The 17956-nt window shown below is 39.3% G+C and overlaps 1 protein-coding gene across 6 annotated transcripts in view; it reads right to left on the reverse strand.

Annotated features, from left to right (window-relative positions):
- Positions 1–16747, reverse strand: part of PLCB4 (phospholipase C beta 4) — a 473095-nt gene extending 456348 nt beyond the window's left edge. For all 6 annotated transcript variants that reach the window (XM_027840353.1, XM_027840351.1, XM_027840358.1 and 3 more), the window contains exon 1: positions 16286–16747. The gene's annotated coding sequence lies outside the window, so the exon portion shown is untranslated. The remainder of the gene's footprint in view (positions 1–16285) is intronic.
- Positions 16748–17956: the final 1209 nt, after the last annotated feature.

A 17956-nucleotide genomic window follows, 5' to 3' on the forward strand; every position in this document is an offset into this window, starting at 1 on the left:
TACATATTAGCTGTGTGACCTTGAGCGAGTCCCTTAACTTCCCTCGGCTTCAGACTTCTCATCTACAAAATGGGAATAATAACAAGACTCACCTCCCAAGGTTTTAAGGAAGATTAATTTAGATAAGATGCATAAAGCACTTTGCAAACCTTAAAGCACTATATAAATATTAATGATAAGGAAGCTCTTTATAAGTTATAACTCTTAACATCAACAGATACAATGCTACAGTCCCACCTTGGTTTTAGAAGCATAATAGAAAGGCCTAAAAATAGTCTTCAACAGTTTTCCTTATATAAATTCTTATTTTCCTTATTTTATTTTACAAAATTAAATTTTAAAATTCAATGTCTAAAATAAATAAAATATAAGTATAGGTATGTGAATGTGTATATGTTTGTGTGTGTATATATATATATATACACACATATATATATACAAACACATATGTGTGTATGTAAATACACATACACACACAAAGGGGCTCATTAGATCTGGTCTATTTACAAGGAAGTCTGCCCTCTAAAGAGAAGTATCAGATTCTTTCTTATTGTCTCTGGATATTTATTCCCCATCCTGGATCCCCTGAGGAAATCACCTAAAGAAAGTTTAGGTTTGTCTAGGGTTTCCCAAAAAGGAAGTAGAAAGACACTCAAAGTAGAAAGTAGATCATATGAGTTACTTATATATCTTAAAAAAAAAAAATGAAAGGGTAGGCTTCTACTCTTACCCTAAGTAATTTAATCCTAGAAGACCCTTGATTGAATTAATCAGGAACGTAAACTAGGTATGAATTAAATCCTTAATCACTTTGAGAGGATAATAGTTATTTGACCACTGAATGAAGGTAGGAAACATCTTAGGAGCGAAAGAATCAGACAAGTCCTTGGACACGTACAAAATGGCAGTCAATCGAGGGGTGAATCAGATAGTAAAGCAAGAAACAAGTACAGGAGTGGAGGAATTGTTCATTCTGTCTCTGTCTGTCTGTCTGTCTGTCTGTCTGTCTCTCTCTCTCTCTCTCTCTCTCTCGCTCTCTCCTGACCCCATATTATTACGCTGGACCACCAGTAGACAGCAATACAATCCCAATGGGATCAGAGAGCTTGGACCTGTAGGATCTAACATATGTAGTCAGCATAGTCATTCGAGAAAAGGTAGTTTCCAGGAGAATAACCCCTTGTGATAGAAAGAAGTATCAGCTATGGACCTCTAAAGGCCAGTTCTCAGATATCAAGAGAGAGCTACACCTAAGGAAAACTTTATCACAATACTACAAAGGGAGAAAAGGGTTAAGAGCATTAAGTTGCTCCTTTGCCACATGAGTTCTCCATACATGATCAATCATACTTCTGTATTTTTGTATGTGCACCAAACCCCCCCCATAGACCTCAAATGTATTTATGGGATAGTATGCCCTAAACTTTTAAGGAAGAATGTCTTTTTCACTAATGTTCTTTCTAAACCTCCCCAGTAAACCCCTTTTCTAAAAGCTAAAAAACAAATGATTGTCTAATAAGGCGAAACTTGAAGACTTGTCAATGACCATATTAGAAACTCAGACCACTGGGGTTACATCTTCAACTCTGAGAGTAGTGTTCAGCCATAGGTATTTTGGGGACCCAGTCCATTAATGCAAGTACAGCATGGGGCAGTAGTCCCAGAGGGGGTGATACAAAGGAAATACTTAACAGAGAAAAGTCTCAGAAACATTCATTGACAAAGACTTAAAACATAAAATATTAAACTATAACTCCTATTATACTCTCTGAAGAGGTTAGTATTAAAAAATGTTAAAACATAAAATATTGTTATGAGACTGCTTAACATCCATTTCACCTTCACCTCAGTTTCCACACTGTCCAAACAACTCCCCTGAGGTCTAAATCCATTTAGAAGCCAGTGCATGGCTTAAGTTCATCCTCCTGTTGGTGGTTGGCTTCCCCCCAGGAGGGAGAATACTTCTCATGTCAGTCAGAATTGACAAAGATACCCAGGAGCTACTGACCTCTTATTGCCTCCAAGCTTGGATGATCTCAAGATCCTTGTTCATATGCCTATTCTTAAGAAAAGGAAAGCAAATAGAAGAGATTACCAAAGGCCTAAGGTTCAGGCTCAGGCTCAATTAGGCAACACATGTGCCTTCTTCCACCTATGGGCAGCTGCTGTAGCTCTGAGAGGAGACAGTTCCACCACCTCATGGGAAATCCAAGCAAGAGCCTCCACAAAGTCTTGACCAAGTTGGGAAATAAGAAGAGAGAGTGAGAGAAAAAAGAAAACAGAGAGAGACAGAAACTGAAAGAACACCAAAGGGTGGAGTTATTTCTTTCGAAGTCCTCTAAGCGGGTTATTCTTCCTGACTCTGTGTCCAATCTCCTTTGATGCAGCCCCTTTCCCCCTGCTTTTGTCAGAGGAATCAAAGGATGATTGCATCACCCCAAAGTGATCCCACATTCCCTTTCAAGTGTCCAGGAGAGCTCAGTTCAGCAACACAGGATGTGCTCTAGACAGAGAAGACTGGGGAGAAGAGGAACTGATTACCCTCATTACACTCACATCTTAAGTGAACTATATGTGATATTTAACTATGAAATATAAATAATGTCTTACAGTGGAAATACCAATGAAACTGAAAAGAGCTAGACTGAATTTTAAGCTTAATTTCTTAATAGCAGTGTGACTTTGGACAAGTCACTAAATCTGTCAACCTCAATTGCTGTATGGCATGAACTGTAGATGTAAAGTCAGGGTACTATGTTAGAATACTACGTTACTTCTATGAGTTGGAAATAAGTCATTTAAACTCTCTGGGCTTTAGTTTTCTCAACTGTAAAATGATGGAGTTGGAATGGACGGCCTCCACAATCCCTTCCTGTTCTAAATCTATAACCCTAGGACTGCATTACCCACAAATTCCCTTCACACTCTGGTTGGTTCTATTTTGTTAGACACAGCAATGGGTATCCGATAATTAAAGAACAGCTGTTGATGGACAATGAATATAGTTTCATTTATTGCTGTCATTTATGAATTAGGCAGCAGTCATTTGGCAAATGTATCACTATGAGACTTTTCAGCAGCCAAACAGACTATTGAGTTATCTTTTTTTGAAGTCCTTAGGCTTAAGGGACTTTTTTTTTTCTTTTCTACTTATATGATTTTTATAAGTCAAAAAATTTAGAGGAATAGCTACTCTATTCAGCATTTACCATTTGAATAGTGAGGTATAAAGGAAGGAGCATGAGACTGGAACCAGAGAAACTGAGTTGTCCTGACTCTCTCACTATGTAGCTGTATGAGATGGGGCAAGATATAGGTACTGGAGTTGTGATTTCCTTGGTACAGGGAACTCCCAGGTAAGGAAGTTCTCCCTCTCAATATAGATCATCACCTTCTTTGCAACTTACAGTTACAGAGATTTCCCTAAAGCAGTGGTGTCAAACTCAAATTGAAAAATGTACCACTAAACTGCATATGAGAATCCCCAAGGGCCTTGTGTTGACTTAGAAAACCACATATTAACATTATTTCTATTCTGCTGTATTTTCATTTATTTTGTTAAATATTTCCCACTTTTTTATCTGGTTCAGTTGCCCTAAGGGAGTGCTGAGCTGCAACGCTGTAGGCTGTATTTTTGACACCTCTGGTTTATAGCACTCTGAGGTTAACTGACAAAGCCAGTATGTCAGAGGCCATGATTTCAACCCAGATCTTCCTAGCTTTGATATGGGCTCTATCTCCACAATACCTAGTACAACTTTAAACAAATAACTCAATCTCTCTGGGCCTCAGTTTCTACACATGTAAAACGAGGAAGGTGGACAAGGGGATTTTTAAGGTCTCTAATCCCCACAATCTACAATTTTATACAAACTCCTTTTTTTCTTGACCATGGACAAAATGACTATATAATCATCACAATTTTGGCAATCATTCACATCTTGCATGTCACATTACTCCTTGCACATTAACAATATAATAATAATATCCATCACGAAGCCATTGAAGTACATTGCCAAAATATCGGCAGCCCTCAAATTTTGAAAATCTAGAAGATAAGAATTCCTTATCGTGGATATTAAGGGATGTGCTATGAGGCTTTCCCTGGTGACACTGAATACACAATTCCAGAGGAGTTTAGCCCTAGGAGGAGGTCTATTTTATTCTGTTCTACCTAATATACAACAAAGTTCACAAGCCTAAGAATTTCTCTCTCACTGAAGAATGAAAGTCAACTAGAAAACGTACCAAGTTATTTATATGTTATCTCCTCCCTTATAACATAAGCACCTTGAGAGTAGAGATTATTTCTTTTTGCTTTTCTTTGTATTCCCAGCACTTTTATATTACAGAACCAGGAATATACTAAGCCATTAATTGATTCTTGTTGACCATCAACAAATGGGGGCCATTTTACATCATCATCATAGATAATGGAATCTTGAGCTGCATTCAAGGAGGCACAGCTTTCAGAAATAAGGAGATCTCTTATCCATGAATAAGAATCCCAATAATCTCATCTCTGATCAAACAACATCCAGAATACCGTGTTCAGTTCTGGGTGCCATGATGTAAGGGGGCCATTGCTAAGATGAAGAGCGCTCAGTCAAGGAGGGCAAACTTGACCTCCATGTAAAAGAGGGATTAGACTTATTCTCTTTGGCTCCAGAAGCTAGACCCAAAGGAACTGGGTAGGAGTTGTAGGGGGTCAAATTTAGTCTTGATGTCAAGAAAATTTTCCTAACAATTAGAGCTATATATCTCAAAGTGAAACTATCTGCATTAGAAAGAAGTGGGTTCCTCTCCAATAAAAGTCTGAAAGTGTTATACTATAGGTCTCTACCAACTCTAAAATTCTGTGACTCAGTGAATTCAGCTTTATCACTAATCTCTTGGAAAACACCAAATCTTCCCTCTACATAGAGGCACCTGTATTTTATAGAAGTTATCACTACCAAATAAACAATATTCCCATTAGTTACAGTTTAAATTAGCAGCCAAAATGCAAAGCACCCTAAGTACATAAATCATCCTTCTCCACAATAAGATTTATTTGCTCTTATATTTCACTATACTTCTCTAAATTCAGAAGAGAACTCATGATTTTGTTCATTTACCAATATCTAATAGGGAGAAAACATAAAATCTTCCCAATGATTCATAAGCATTTTAATTAAATGATCTAAATGACCTTTCAGTGGAATTCAACCTAAAAAAGAAAAAGAGATCTAATCAAGAGTAAAGTATGCAACTAATAAAGATCAATTTGAAGAGTCCCAAATTTCCTGTAACTATGCTCTAAGTCAGGGCTGACATTTTCTAATACTTGTTTTCCCTGCCCTACCCTAAATGCTTAATAGATTTAGAGTGATTTAGAATAACTGAAATATATTTCTTGTGATTATGACTGGAAATGGATTGAATGGAATTATTTAAAATGTACAATCTCCTCACTAAATAGTAAACTGGGCATCTTTTGGTGATTGAATTATCTTTTTTTAGGCTGCTCTGTATTATCATTTGGTTAATTACTACTTTAGTCTGTCCAAACAAGAATATAATACTCAGAGTCCATGGACAGGATTTGGACTCAAAAATACTATGAACACACCTGGAGCTTCCTTTTTATTTTTAAATCCAATGGCCTTTTCTTACTCCTTATTTTTCTAGACCTCTCAGCAGGGTTTCATACTGTTAATCACTCCCTTCTCCTTGATACTCTCTTCCCCTTGAGTTTTCATAAAACTGCTCTTTCACAGGTGTGTTCCTACCTTCCTAACACATTATCTTATTTCATATCTTGGGTCATTATACCTGTCCCCATGCATATTGTACATATGCTCCAGGGCTCTGTCTTGAGCTTTCTTTTCTTTTTTTTCTTTTGATTATCTCATCAGCACTCATTCAACTATCATTCCAAATTTCGTCTTACTTCTGAGCTCCAATTCCAATATACTGAAATGTCTGCCCGATAGCTCCCTTCAGGTGTCCCATTGGTATCTCAAACTCAATTTGTCTCAAACAAAACTCATTTTAAAACTAAACCCATTATTTTTTCTAACTTACCTATTTCCCATTTCTCTAGTCTCCCAAGAATCATCCTCAACTCTTCATTCTTGTATATCCTTCTATAATCATTTGCCAAGGTTTGTTGATTCTATTTCTACAACATCCTTCACATCTGTTCCCCTGTCCTCAACCTCTCTCTCCTTGACTACTGCAATAGTCCCCTAACTGGTCACCCTACAGCCATACTCTGCCTCCCTCCAATCCCTTTTCCACACAGCAAATTGGTATTACTAAAGCACAGCAGAAACTCCAACGTCTCTCTGTTGCCTCCAGGGAGGCAAATTCCTCTTGCTGGCATTTAAAGCCTTTAACCATATGGCTTGAAGCTATTTTTTCAGGTCTAGAACACTGTCCCTCATCATCATTGCCTCTTGGAACCCCTAGCTTCCCGAATTCAAGTCCTTGCTTGGGTGCCCCCTCCTATAATAATCCTTTCCTGATTCCTTCAGTTAAGCTCCCTACCCCACATAAAATTATTTTGTGGTAATTTTGTAAATTTATTTTTAATTTACTTTTCTGGGTACATATTGTTTCCCCAACCTCAAATAGAATGTAAGCTCCTTGAAGGCAGAGAATGTTTTCTCTTTGTATTCTCAACAGCCCTGGCAAAGTAAAATTCAAATGGGGACTCAGATGTTTTCCAGCAGTGTGACTCTGGGCAAATCACTGAATCTCTGTTTGCCTCAGTTTCCTCAACTGTAAATGGATATAGTAATAGCACCTACCTCACAGGGTTGTTGTGGGGATTAAATGAGGTAATTTGTAAAAGTGCTTAGCACAGTGCCTGGCACAAAGTAGGCACTATATAAATGCTTATTCCCTCCCTCTCCTGCCAGCACAAAATACATGCTCTGGCACATAGGTGGCTCTTAATAAATATTTGATGAATTGGGCTGAAACTCATGATCTTTCCTAGAGCTGACTTTGTGATACCACGAGAAGGAGGAAAAGGGTTAAAAACGTGCCTATCTATCCCATCCTATATTGTCAGTCTAAAGCTTAAGCCAAGAGGAAAGAGTTTCTTTCTCTTCTCACTAGATATCAGTGAGAAGCTTCTAATCAGTGAAAATTACCAAACTCTTCCAAAGAAAAACACACTGAGTAGATCTCCTAAATTTTTATGCTATCTAATTTAGCTCTTCTCTCTTGCCTACACCCACAGCCAGTTAGTCTCGAATGCCCTTGATTTTTATCTTTGTCCTTTCAACTGCAATCAACCAACTTCAGTTCCCTCTTACCTCTCAATTGGACTATTATGATAGGACTAATGGATCTTCCCATATTCAATCTATATTCTCTCCAATCCACCCTTCTTACTGCTGCCTTTAGAATCATCTTAATGTACTACTTTTATTGTATCACTTGCTCAAACCCTTTCAGAAGCTCCTTGTTTTCTCCTAAACAAGGCATTTCACTTTCTGTGTATCTCATTTAAGTGGTAAAAATAAATAGAGTCTCTTAGAGCCTCAAAAAAAAAAAAAGACCTTCTAACCTTGGCATTCAAGAACTTCTACAGTCTTGAGACAACCAGCCGTCTAGACTTTTCCCATCCTGTGGCTGTTGGAGCACTCCATGTCCCAGCCACACAGCACTATTCATCCTATTCACCAGTCATCCCCAGGACTATTCTCCTTATTCCTCCACTGTCTCAAAGTCTTTGCTTAAACTGTCTCACCATACCTGTAATGCACACTCTCCATGCTAACTTTTTATCACTTCCTGTTATAGAAGTTAATTAATCATCTTTGAACAATCAGTAAATATTTAATCAGTCAATAAATAAACATTTAAGCACCTACTATGTGCCAGACAACATGCTAAGTCGTGGGAATACAAAAGGAGGCAAAAGGAAGTCTCTGCCTTCATGGAACTTACAGTCTAATGAGGGAGAAACCTGTAATGAAATACACATGAAGCCAGCTCTATACTAGATAAATAGGAAAATGGTTAACAGAGGAAAGGCACTAGAATTAAGAGGGGTTGGGAAAGTCTTCCTTAAAGATAAACTTTAAGTTGGAACTTAGAGGAAGCCAGGAAAGTCAGTAGGTAGAGTTTAAGAGAGAGAGCATTCCAGGCATGGAAGACAGCCAGAGAGAATGCCCAGAGGTGAGAGATGGTAGAACAGTAAGGTCAGTGGTCACTGGATGTAAAAAAAAGTACATGGCAGAGAATAAGGGGTACGAAGACCAGAAAGACAAGAGGGAACTAGTTTATGAAGGGCTTTCAATGCCAAGCAGAGCATTTGTATTTGCTCCTAGAAGCAACAGGAAGCCACTGGAGTTTATTGAGTAAAGAAGTGACACAATCAGACCTGAACTTTAAGAAATTACTTTAGTGACTGAATGGAGGATGGACTGGAGTGGGGAAAGACTCTAGGCAGGCAGACCCACCAGCAGGCTACAGCAGTAATCAAAGCATGGGGTGATTAGGGCCTGCACCAGATTGGTGGCAATGTCAGAGGAGAGAAGAGGGCACATTCAGGAAAAATTACAAAAGTGAAATTGACAATCCTTGGCAACAGATTGGATAAGGGGGAGAGGAGTAAGAGATAGTGAGGAGCTGAGGTTGCAAGAAGGATGGAATTGCATTTTATATATATGTATACTGAGAGAGAGACAGAGAGAGAGAGAGAGAGAAAGAGAGAGAGAGAGAGAGAGAGAGAGAGAGAGTGAGTGTGAGTTTTGGACACGTTGAGTTTAAGATGTCTATTGGACATCCAATTCAAGATTCTCAAAAGCAGCTGGAGATGTGAGATTGGAGGTCAGCAGAGAGGCTTGGGCAGGATAGGTAGATTTGAGAATCATCAGCATAGGAATAGTAATTAAATATATGAGAGCTAATGAGATCATCAAATAACCAAATCACCAAAAGTATAGAAGGAGAAGAGAATAGGGCCTAAGTCAGAACCCTGTGAGACACCTGGAAGGCTCTGGATGAGGACTCAGCAAAGGAGACTGAGAAAAAGCAGTCAGATAAGAAGGAGAACCAGGAATGATATCCCAAAAAACCTAGAGAGAAGAGAGCACCAAAGGAAGGAGGGTGATCAACAATGTCAAAGGCTGCAGGCATGTCAAGGAGAATGAAGACTGAGAAAAGGGCACTGAATGTGGCCATTAAAAAATTATTGGTAACTTTGGAGAGAGCAGTTTCAGTGGAATGATAAAGTCAGAAGCTGGATCATAAGGAAGAGGAGAGAAATTGGAGGCACCTTTTGTAGATGGCCTTTTCAAGGAGTTTAGCTGGAAAGGATGACAATGCAGGATAGGGAGATGTGGGCATGTTTTAGGCAGTAAAGAATGAGTCAGTATTAGAGAGAGATTGAAAATATGTGATAAAGTAGGGATGATAGAGGGGGCAATTTGATGGAGGAGACAGGATAGAATGAGATTACCTAAATAGGTAGAGGTGTTAGCCTTAGTAAAGAATAAGGCCACTTCATCATCTGGAACAAATGTGAAGGAGGAGGCAATGATAGAAGGCATGAGTGATATGAGATGGGGAAGAGGGGAGAAGAGGTCGCTCACAGAAAATGGTCTCAGTAATATAATGAATAATATAAAATATAATATAATAACAATATAACACATTCTACAATTACACCACTGAACAAAGCCAAGCTCATTAGACTACAATTCGAAGGCTTCATTTTCTTCCCTTGTCTAACAGTTAGGCCACCCATACTTCTCAAATCCCATGGTAAACCTCCAGTTTTCCACAGTCTTTCAAATCTACTGTCAGTGGTTCAGCATCACATCTACCAGTATTCTCAGTACCTAAGAATGTAGTTCATTTGACCCTGATGGTTTGAACTCATTAAATACAGGATAGCTAGGTATTCTCTTAATATCTTTGTATTTATTTGGGGTATCAACTCCCTATCAGCCAATTTTGTTCTGTCCTTTCCATTCCAAACATCATTGGCAAGGAAACAGAAGCAAAATAAAAGTTAAATAGTAATATCTGCTGTCTGTCATCAGATATCACAACCTTTCCCCCACAAACCAACTGCTTATTTAATCTTCACCTTTCCCCTATAAGTACTTATTGAAACTTCTCTCTTCTTTCAACATCCTCTTACATAGGGGGCACCTCAGGCAAGAAGTCTTTTTCTGATCTTCCCAGTCGTAAGTGATCTCTCCACTTTCCAACTTCTCATAATACTTTATTTTTATCTCTTCTTTGCATTTATATATTATAGCATATGATCATACATTACACAACCTAGTCCTATACTAACCTACACTAACCTTCTTGAGCTCTGGTTTTCACCTGATATCTTTGTATCCTCATTATTTATCACAGTACTTTTTACAAGTAGATGTTTAATGTTTACTGAATTGAATTGAATTTTCTACTTCTCTCCCTCCTCTCTGTCTAAAACATGATAGAATGGAGATGGACATTAGTGTCTAAATTCAAGGCTTAGCCAAGCCTGTTTTCCCGTCTCCAATTCCCATTTCAACCCCAAATTCATAGGTTAGCAACTAAAATACTTAAGGAATGGAGGAAACTAGTTTGTCATAAACTAATGCTCAGGTCCAAAAACATTTCGCCACAGAAACCCCAAGATTGAAATAAAAGGTCCACGAATAACAAACTCAACCTGCTCCCACTTTCTCCTAGAACAAAATATAATAAAAATTGTATGGAGTTTTTCTTGGTTTGGATAAATAATAGTATATAGTCACTACAGTCTTAAGCTGTTTGTATTTTTGGTTTTTGATCGCTGAAATGAGCCCACAGTGGAAAAAAATACATGTAGAAGAAAGGGGTGAACATATATTTCACATGACATTATTTTGGACCCTCAAGGAATTCTGCAAATCGCCTGAGAATGATTTGGAAAACCACAACACTAAAATCTGCTAATCATAAACTATTACCTTACTATCCTTAAAGCACTAATATAATCTGCAAAAAGCATCTTCCTAACATGGAAGAACTAATCCTGGGGGATATAAATTACATTGGGAAATTATAGAATTTTAAAATTTTTAAGAAATGAGCCAATTGAATTATCAAATTCAAATATTAATTATCAAAATATTAATTATCTGCTCAAATATTAATTAACAAAAAAGGTTGGCTATTTTAAAGGGCAATCTGGCATTTTTCTGGTAGTGCATGAGTAAGATATAAAATTCTGTATTTTCACAAGACAATCTTAGGGAGAAGTAGGCTGTTGCTTTTTTTTAACCTGCCCAGAAATTGCAGGAATTCACTCAATTTGCTTTGTGAGACCAGATCAACCTTGACTGGCATCATAGTATATTATATGTTTGTGGGGGAAAGACACAGGAAGCAATTTACTCCCAATGGAAATGATCCATGATGTAAAATTAAGGGTGCATCAGAAGTCTCTATTTGAACATGACTGGTTCTTTCATCAAATTTTTTCCAATGTATTTTTCTCCTATTTTCAATGAAAAGTCAGGTATGTAAGATTCATTTAAGTTAAAGAACCAAAAACATATCCTAGTTGTCCAAGTAGAAAAATGTATTTTTTAAAAATTATTGGCTCAATGTGGGAAATGTTTAAGCTCAAGGGCAATTCAGTAAAAGGAATATGTAATTACCTAGTACTGAGCACACTGGAGAACAAATGCGGATCTGGGGAGCATGAAGGGAGGTATGAAAGAAAAGCTGCAGAAGAGAAGCAGTCACATTGAGAGGGTCTGAGAATGTAATCTGGATGTCTCACTGGGTAAGAGATTCTAAAAGAACCTTATGCTTAGTAGGTGGAAGAGGCATTTCAAATAAACCTACCCAGGATTTATTTCCCTTTAAACACTTTTTGTCCTGTAAAAAGAAGGAAGAGGAAGTACTTGAAAAAGACCAAAAACAGTCAACCTTTTAATCAAGTGTTCCTTTCATAGGGGCACACTGGATACAGCGCAGGGCGTGGAGTCAAGAAGACTCATCTTTGTGAGTTCAAATCTGGCATCAGACACTTACTAGCTGGGTGCCCCAGGAAAAGTCACTTAACCGTATTTGCCTGGGTTTCGTCATCTATAAAATAAGCTGGAGAAGGAAACGGCAAACCACTCCGGTATTTCTGCCAAGAAAACCCCAAATGGGGCCACACAGAGTCAGAAATGACTGAACAACAACAAAAACCTTTGGATGTGTGACTTTGCAGCATTGACTCAAATGTTAGGTCATGATGATTTTTACCATTTGTATAAACTACACTATGTTTTTAGCATATGAAAAGCTTCCAAAAGCTTGAAATTATAGCCAACCTTTCACTATTATTTTTTTCCAACTGTAGGATGAGAGTCTTGTTTAAAAAAAAAGTACTGTCATTTCATTTTGTTAACCCATACTTAATTTTGACAATGACAATACAACCCTCTCTCTAACTCACTTGGCAAGCCATCACCCATGACGCCCATTGTGGCCTGAATTATTCTGGCTTCATATCCGATATTTCTTTCTACCAAGCTAATGAATCACAGCTTCAGGACCTGAGAAATTACTGTTTCATTCTCAGGCATAACTGGGTAAAAAGCTCTTCTAGTAGTTAAAATATGCATTTGTGTTTTAAAAGTTAGATGCTGTCTCAAAGGGATGACTATTAAATGATTGGAATATTAAGGCAGGTGAGAAATGAGTATGTAATTTTATTGTACTGGTTAAGTATTATAGCTTTATCATGTACTGGTAAATAAAGACTGCATTCACAACCATGGTCAATATTTGATCACCAAGAGCAAAATCTACAGGAAGGTCACTTTGCCAATTGGCAGAGGTTAAGAGTTCTATTTCCCCCACTCTCCCAATTTCTTAAGAGATCAAGAAGACACAAAAACACTTTTTTTTTTTTTGCAAAAAAAAAAGTATTTTAAGAAACAGCATTAACTTCAGTCTGAATACACTCACTTGCCATCATCACTGAAAGTTGACCTATTAGTTCTGACCTCATTATGCCCACCAGCTTTGAGGGTATGGAAGTTCATGGTACTATAAGATTCACTTCAGTTCTCAATTGTTTGTTGGAAATTAGAACTCAGTCTTTATTGCCAATTATCATTAACTTTTTCTGTCATCTCAATTGTGGTTGCAATTGAAAATTATTTTGGCATTTGTATAACTAACTTCATGTTTCAAAAACATGTTCACAACAAAGCCAATGGTTGAAAATATCCAAGAAGACTTAACATTTTCTGTGGTTATGATATATAGCCACTCAAATACAATACGATAGTTTTCACTCTTAGCATGCATGCATGCATGCATGCACACACACACTGTTAAAAAAATCTTAGTGTGGTTATACTTAATGCTTAGCGCTATATTCACACATTCACAGGAGCTTCTTTGAGTTTAGCTCAGATAGCAGAAAATTAATTCAAATTATTAAAACAAACATTTAAATAGTTAGATGTTTTAAAATGTGATATTCTATATACCACAGATGAATATTCCAACCCCAAAATAGGAACAAATCAAGCCAGTTGAACACTTATCATTCTAAGATATTATATTTTTAAAAAAGAATTACAAAATAGTCACCTAAAAATTAAACTCAAAATGTTTAGGAAAACAGCATGAAATTTTAAGCAAGCAAAGATTCATCATTTCAATTACTGTTACCTCATAGGTAACATCCCAAGATAGATTTAACAGCCTACTAGCAGAACTCCATGTTCATTAGTATTGCCAAATATTACTGACATACTCTGCAAAATCTTTAAAACCTGTACATGTTTTTGGAAAAGGTGAAATAACAGAATAATAAGTACTATCTCAATTTGGAAAAGAGTTATTCAAATCTGGAAATTTTCCTTTAAAAGGCTGTTGTTATATGCTGTTCACTATTACCTTTTTGAAATATTTCTTTCTCTCATTCATAATATATCCAAAAACACTACCTAAAAAAAAGGATTTCAGGTTATATATGAGGTTAAAGGCACCCACACTTTCAGGCATACAAAGGCAAAAACACAGGAAACTACTGTGGAGCTCTTTCATGTGGGTGTGCATTTCTAAAATAAAAAAGTATTATCACTCCAACAGATGTAAGTCTGCTAAATGATCAAGTCAGACTTGAAATTCTATTTTGACAGTTTCACCAGAGATCCTGAGAAACACAAAGCTGTTTAGTGATATGAATAAAGATGAAGTAAAACTGATGTTGAAAGGACAATAAAGTTTGTGAAGATTTTCTTCTGAATCTCTTAGTACACGCCACATCTAAGGGCATACCAGGTTACCCATGGACTGTGGTTAGTTTTTCCATCATAGTGTGGTACTCAAGTTTAATACATTAATATATAATTACTCAGAACTGCCAGTCCATCTCTGAAGTAAATTTCATAATACTCGATGGGCTCATTGGGGGTGGGAAACAGTTTGTTTAAATACAAAAGTCTTTTGAATATCTGCAGTTCAATGAGGTGAATCTAAATTACATACACATTTTATATATTGTGGGTATGATGTATATGCATATATATAGTTTCATACATATGTGTATATATTGCTTCATAAATATATGCATACAAATAAATGAAAGTGTAATCCTATTTTATAGAAAAAAAATCTGGCACTTTAGTTTACATACTATAATCTGAATGCTGTAAGTCACATGTTGTTACATAAAGACTTTATTGTCTTTCAAAACAGATGCTAAATATTGATATGGTTGTATACCATTACCAAGAAGATCAAAGATTATAAAACATTATACTCAATGGGCAAAATACATTTGTCAATCTGGCCATAGCATTCTGGAATAAAGTTACAATTCCATATAGCTTTGTATGCAGTATTCTTCCTCATTCCTGAAAGCAGAGTTTGCTTTTTTCCCAGAATTTCTTTAATCCCTCTTTTTATACTGAGGTAATATGATTACTTACTTATTTTCCTTATTTTTTTTTGAAGCTAATTCTACCAGAAAAGTGGAATTCAATTCAATTTTGTTTCCAGATGTAAGACAGACCACAAATGACGGTCAAACATAATTAACAAACAGGTGTCTCTAGGATACACATATCTAACTGAAACAACACAACATATGTTTTACTGGGGGGGAGGGAGTTGCAACTACAAATGCTTTCAAAAATACCACACATCTGATTTAGAAAAAAAGGATATAAAAGAGGAATACAGTTGGGCATATTTCTTTGTGAAAATAAGAAAATGGCACATTTGCATTTCAGAATACAACATCCCAGCGCTAGTATATTCTTCACCAACCCAAAGTTACATTGAAAAAAAAAAATCACATTGATACATTAGAAACTTAAGTATTGTACAAGTTACTCCATAATTAGTAAAAATAATAAAATGCTAATTCTTTAAAACAACACAATCCTCAGGATCCTTTCAATTGCTACAAGGTAGAACTTATGGTCCAAAACTGTGCTTACCCAACGGTCGCCCAGTTTTGTTTTGTATTATGAACAACACAGACAAGGTTATTTTAATTGGAAATGGTCAGTCCTTCCTCTTAGCTTCCTCAAAAGATACACATAGATGTCAATTTACATTCGTTGAAGAAGGCCAACTATTTTTAACAAAAATAGTCAGATAAACGCCAAGCCCAAGCTATTTCCAGATCATAAGATGGTAAACGTCTGGACTGAGTCTGCGGAAACAAAGTAGGCGAAAACTAAAGAGGAAGGGGGTGGGGAGTGGGGATGGGAACGGGGGTTCCCTTCTTTGCGACTGAGCAGTGCGACTCTGCCTGGCATCTGCATAGGTTCAGAAAAAGACACATCCGTGAGTGAGTGAGTGTGTGTGTGTGTGTGTGTGTGTGTGTGTATGTATGTATGTGTGTGTGTGCACCATACTAACCCAATAAACAAACAAAACCCTGCGGCAAGGGAGGGAGCATCCTCAGGCTTTCAGGGCATGAACCGAAACCTAGTCTACCTGTCACTTGTCTTTTAACTCCAGCCCTCCAGCGCCGGCAAGAGATCTCTATTCACTACCCGGATACCGGGCTCAGGGACTTGGGAGGTTTTGTTTCCCTTTTGTTTATCACTATTATTATTCTTTGGCCCCGAGGCTTCTGTTTGCCCAGCCGCTTACCATCTACCTTCCCCCGCAAAAAAAGAACTCCCTAATGTCCCCCAACCATCCTGTTTTCTCCCCCACCCCTCTACTCCACCATCCCCCGTCACAGAGAGCCACTAGGACTGAGAAGAGCGGCTTCCCTCGCAAGCCCCCAAACCAATAATCCCTCTCCCCCAAGCGCTCGGATCCTTACATCAGCCGGAGGGGCGGTGGGTGGATTTCTCTAGTGCCAGCGTCTTGCAAATGGATGGTGGCAGCGCTGGGCACCGGCGGTCCTCTCCGGCCGCTCGGGGCTCTCGCGCTCTGCGTGTGTATGCCTCTGTCTCTGTGTGTGTGTGTGTGTCTCTCTCTTTCTCCCTTTCTCCTCTCTCGCCCTCCCTCCCTCTCTCTCTCTCTCTCCTTGTTCTCTCCTCCCGGCTTAAGAGCCAAAGCTTTCTACTTGCAACCCAAACCTGCCCAAGCTACGGAGCATGCCCAGTTTGGCTGCTCGGAGCCACTTAGAGCGGGTTAGCAATGTGCGGATCCTGCTGCTGCTCCTGTTCCTGTTCCTCGTGTTCCTCCTCCTCCTTCTCCTCCTCCTCCCCGGTTTAGGGAAACGTAGGGGCTAGAAGGAGGGAGAGTAAAGAAGAGAACAGCGAGCCTCGGGGTGGGAACAGTTAGGTACCCAGCCTGGGATCCGGCCCCAGGCCGGAATGTCTGGGGGCGCTGGCAGGCAAGGGGTGGGCGCGAGAGAGGAGGTGGGCGGGGCGCCCGGTCTGGGGAAGCAGACGGTCCAACGCGATGATACGTTTCTACTCGGTGGGGGAGGGGTGCGTGTGTGTGTGTATATGTGTATGTGTGTATGTGCCCGCCTCTTTCCCTCGTGTGTGTGTGTGTGTGGTGGGTGTGTGTGGTGAGTGTGGTGTGTGTGGTGTGTGTGGTGTGTGTGGTTTCTCCCCTCTCCTCCCCTCCCCTCCCCTCCCTCCAGCCCTGGCTCTCCGCCCCCGTCTCCCGCACCACCACCCCCCTCCCCCGGCAGGTGTGTGTGTCTAGTCTGGGTCATTCCTAGGGAACCTCGAGCAGGCAGCGCCAGCGGTGCTCGTCCGCTGGGGATTGGCTAAACCGGGGAGTGCCGTCATGATCGTGGGAAGAGAGGCAGAGCGCCCCGAGGGGATTCTGGGGGGGTGTGCTGGGGTGGGCGGAAGAATGGATGAGAATCACGTGTGAACACACACATAAAGCCACAGCAGCCAAGGGATGGCCGGATGGATAGGACAGCTCCAGATTAAAGAATGCAGAAGGGGGACACTAACAAGGGTGGGGGAGGGAGATCTGACTCCAGTCCCCAGGATGCGCGTTGGCTGGGAAACCCCGTGCCCCCCGGTACTAATTTGTCCCTTAAGAACAATCAGCCCTCTCTGCACTTAGGGGTAAAGATGGGTGTGGAAGGGGGAGAAGATGGAGGGCATTTGAACTAAACTCACAGTGCTCTAGAAATTGCCTTCGCCCCCGTATCCAGCTCACATTTTCAGACCTCATCCTTTCAGGCTACATCCATGTGTTGAACCTACACTTTCTCCGCCTCCTGCGCTTCTCTCTCTTACTCAACCACTATCCTTGTTCCTACTTTCTCCCCTCCTCCCCACTCTGGCCACCAAAACCCGGGGAAGTGGGACCTGCGCATTGTAAACTCCTTGGTGGCGCTCACAGTCGAACTGGGCATGCTCCATAGCCTGAGAAGGTTTTGATTGCCAAGAGGGGGGAAATGCAGGCACCTGTAGTAATATAATAGAGGAAGAATTGCGGGTGAAAACAACTGTCTAGGCTCAGAAGCAGGACCGGCTTTTTATCTTGTCTCAAGTTCCAGTTCTCACGTCCAACCCCT

The sequence above is a fragment of the Vombatus ursinus genome, unplaced genomic scaffold, assembly GCF_900497805.2.
Source record: "Vombatus ursinus unplaced genomic scaffold, bare-nosed wombat genome assembly UNPS02014841.1, whole genome shotgun sequence".
NCBI lineage: Eukaryota > Metazoa > Chordata > Mammalia > Diprotodontia > Vombatidae > Vombatus > Vombatus ursinus.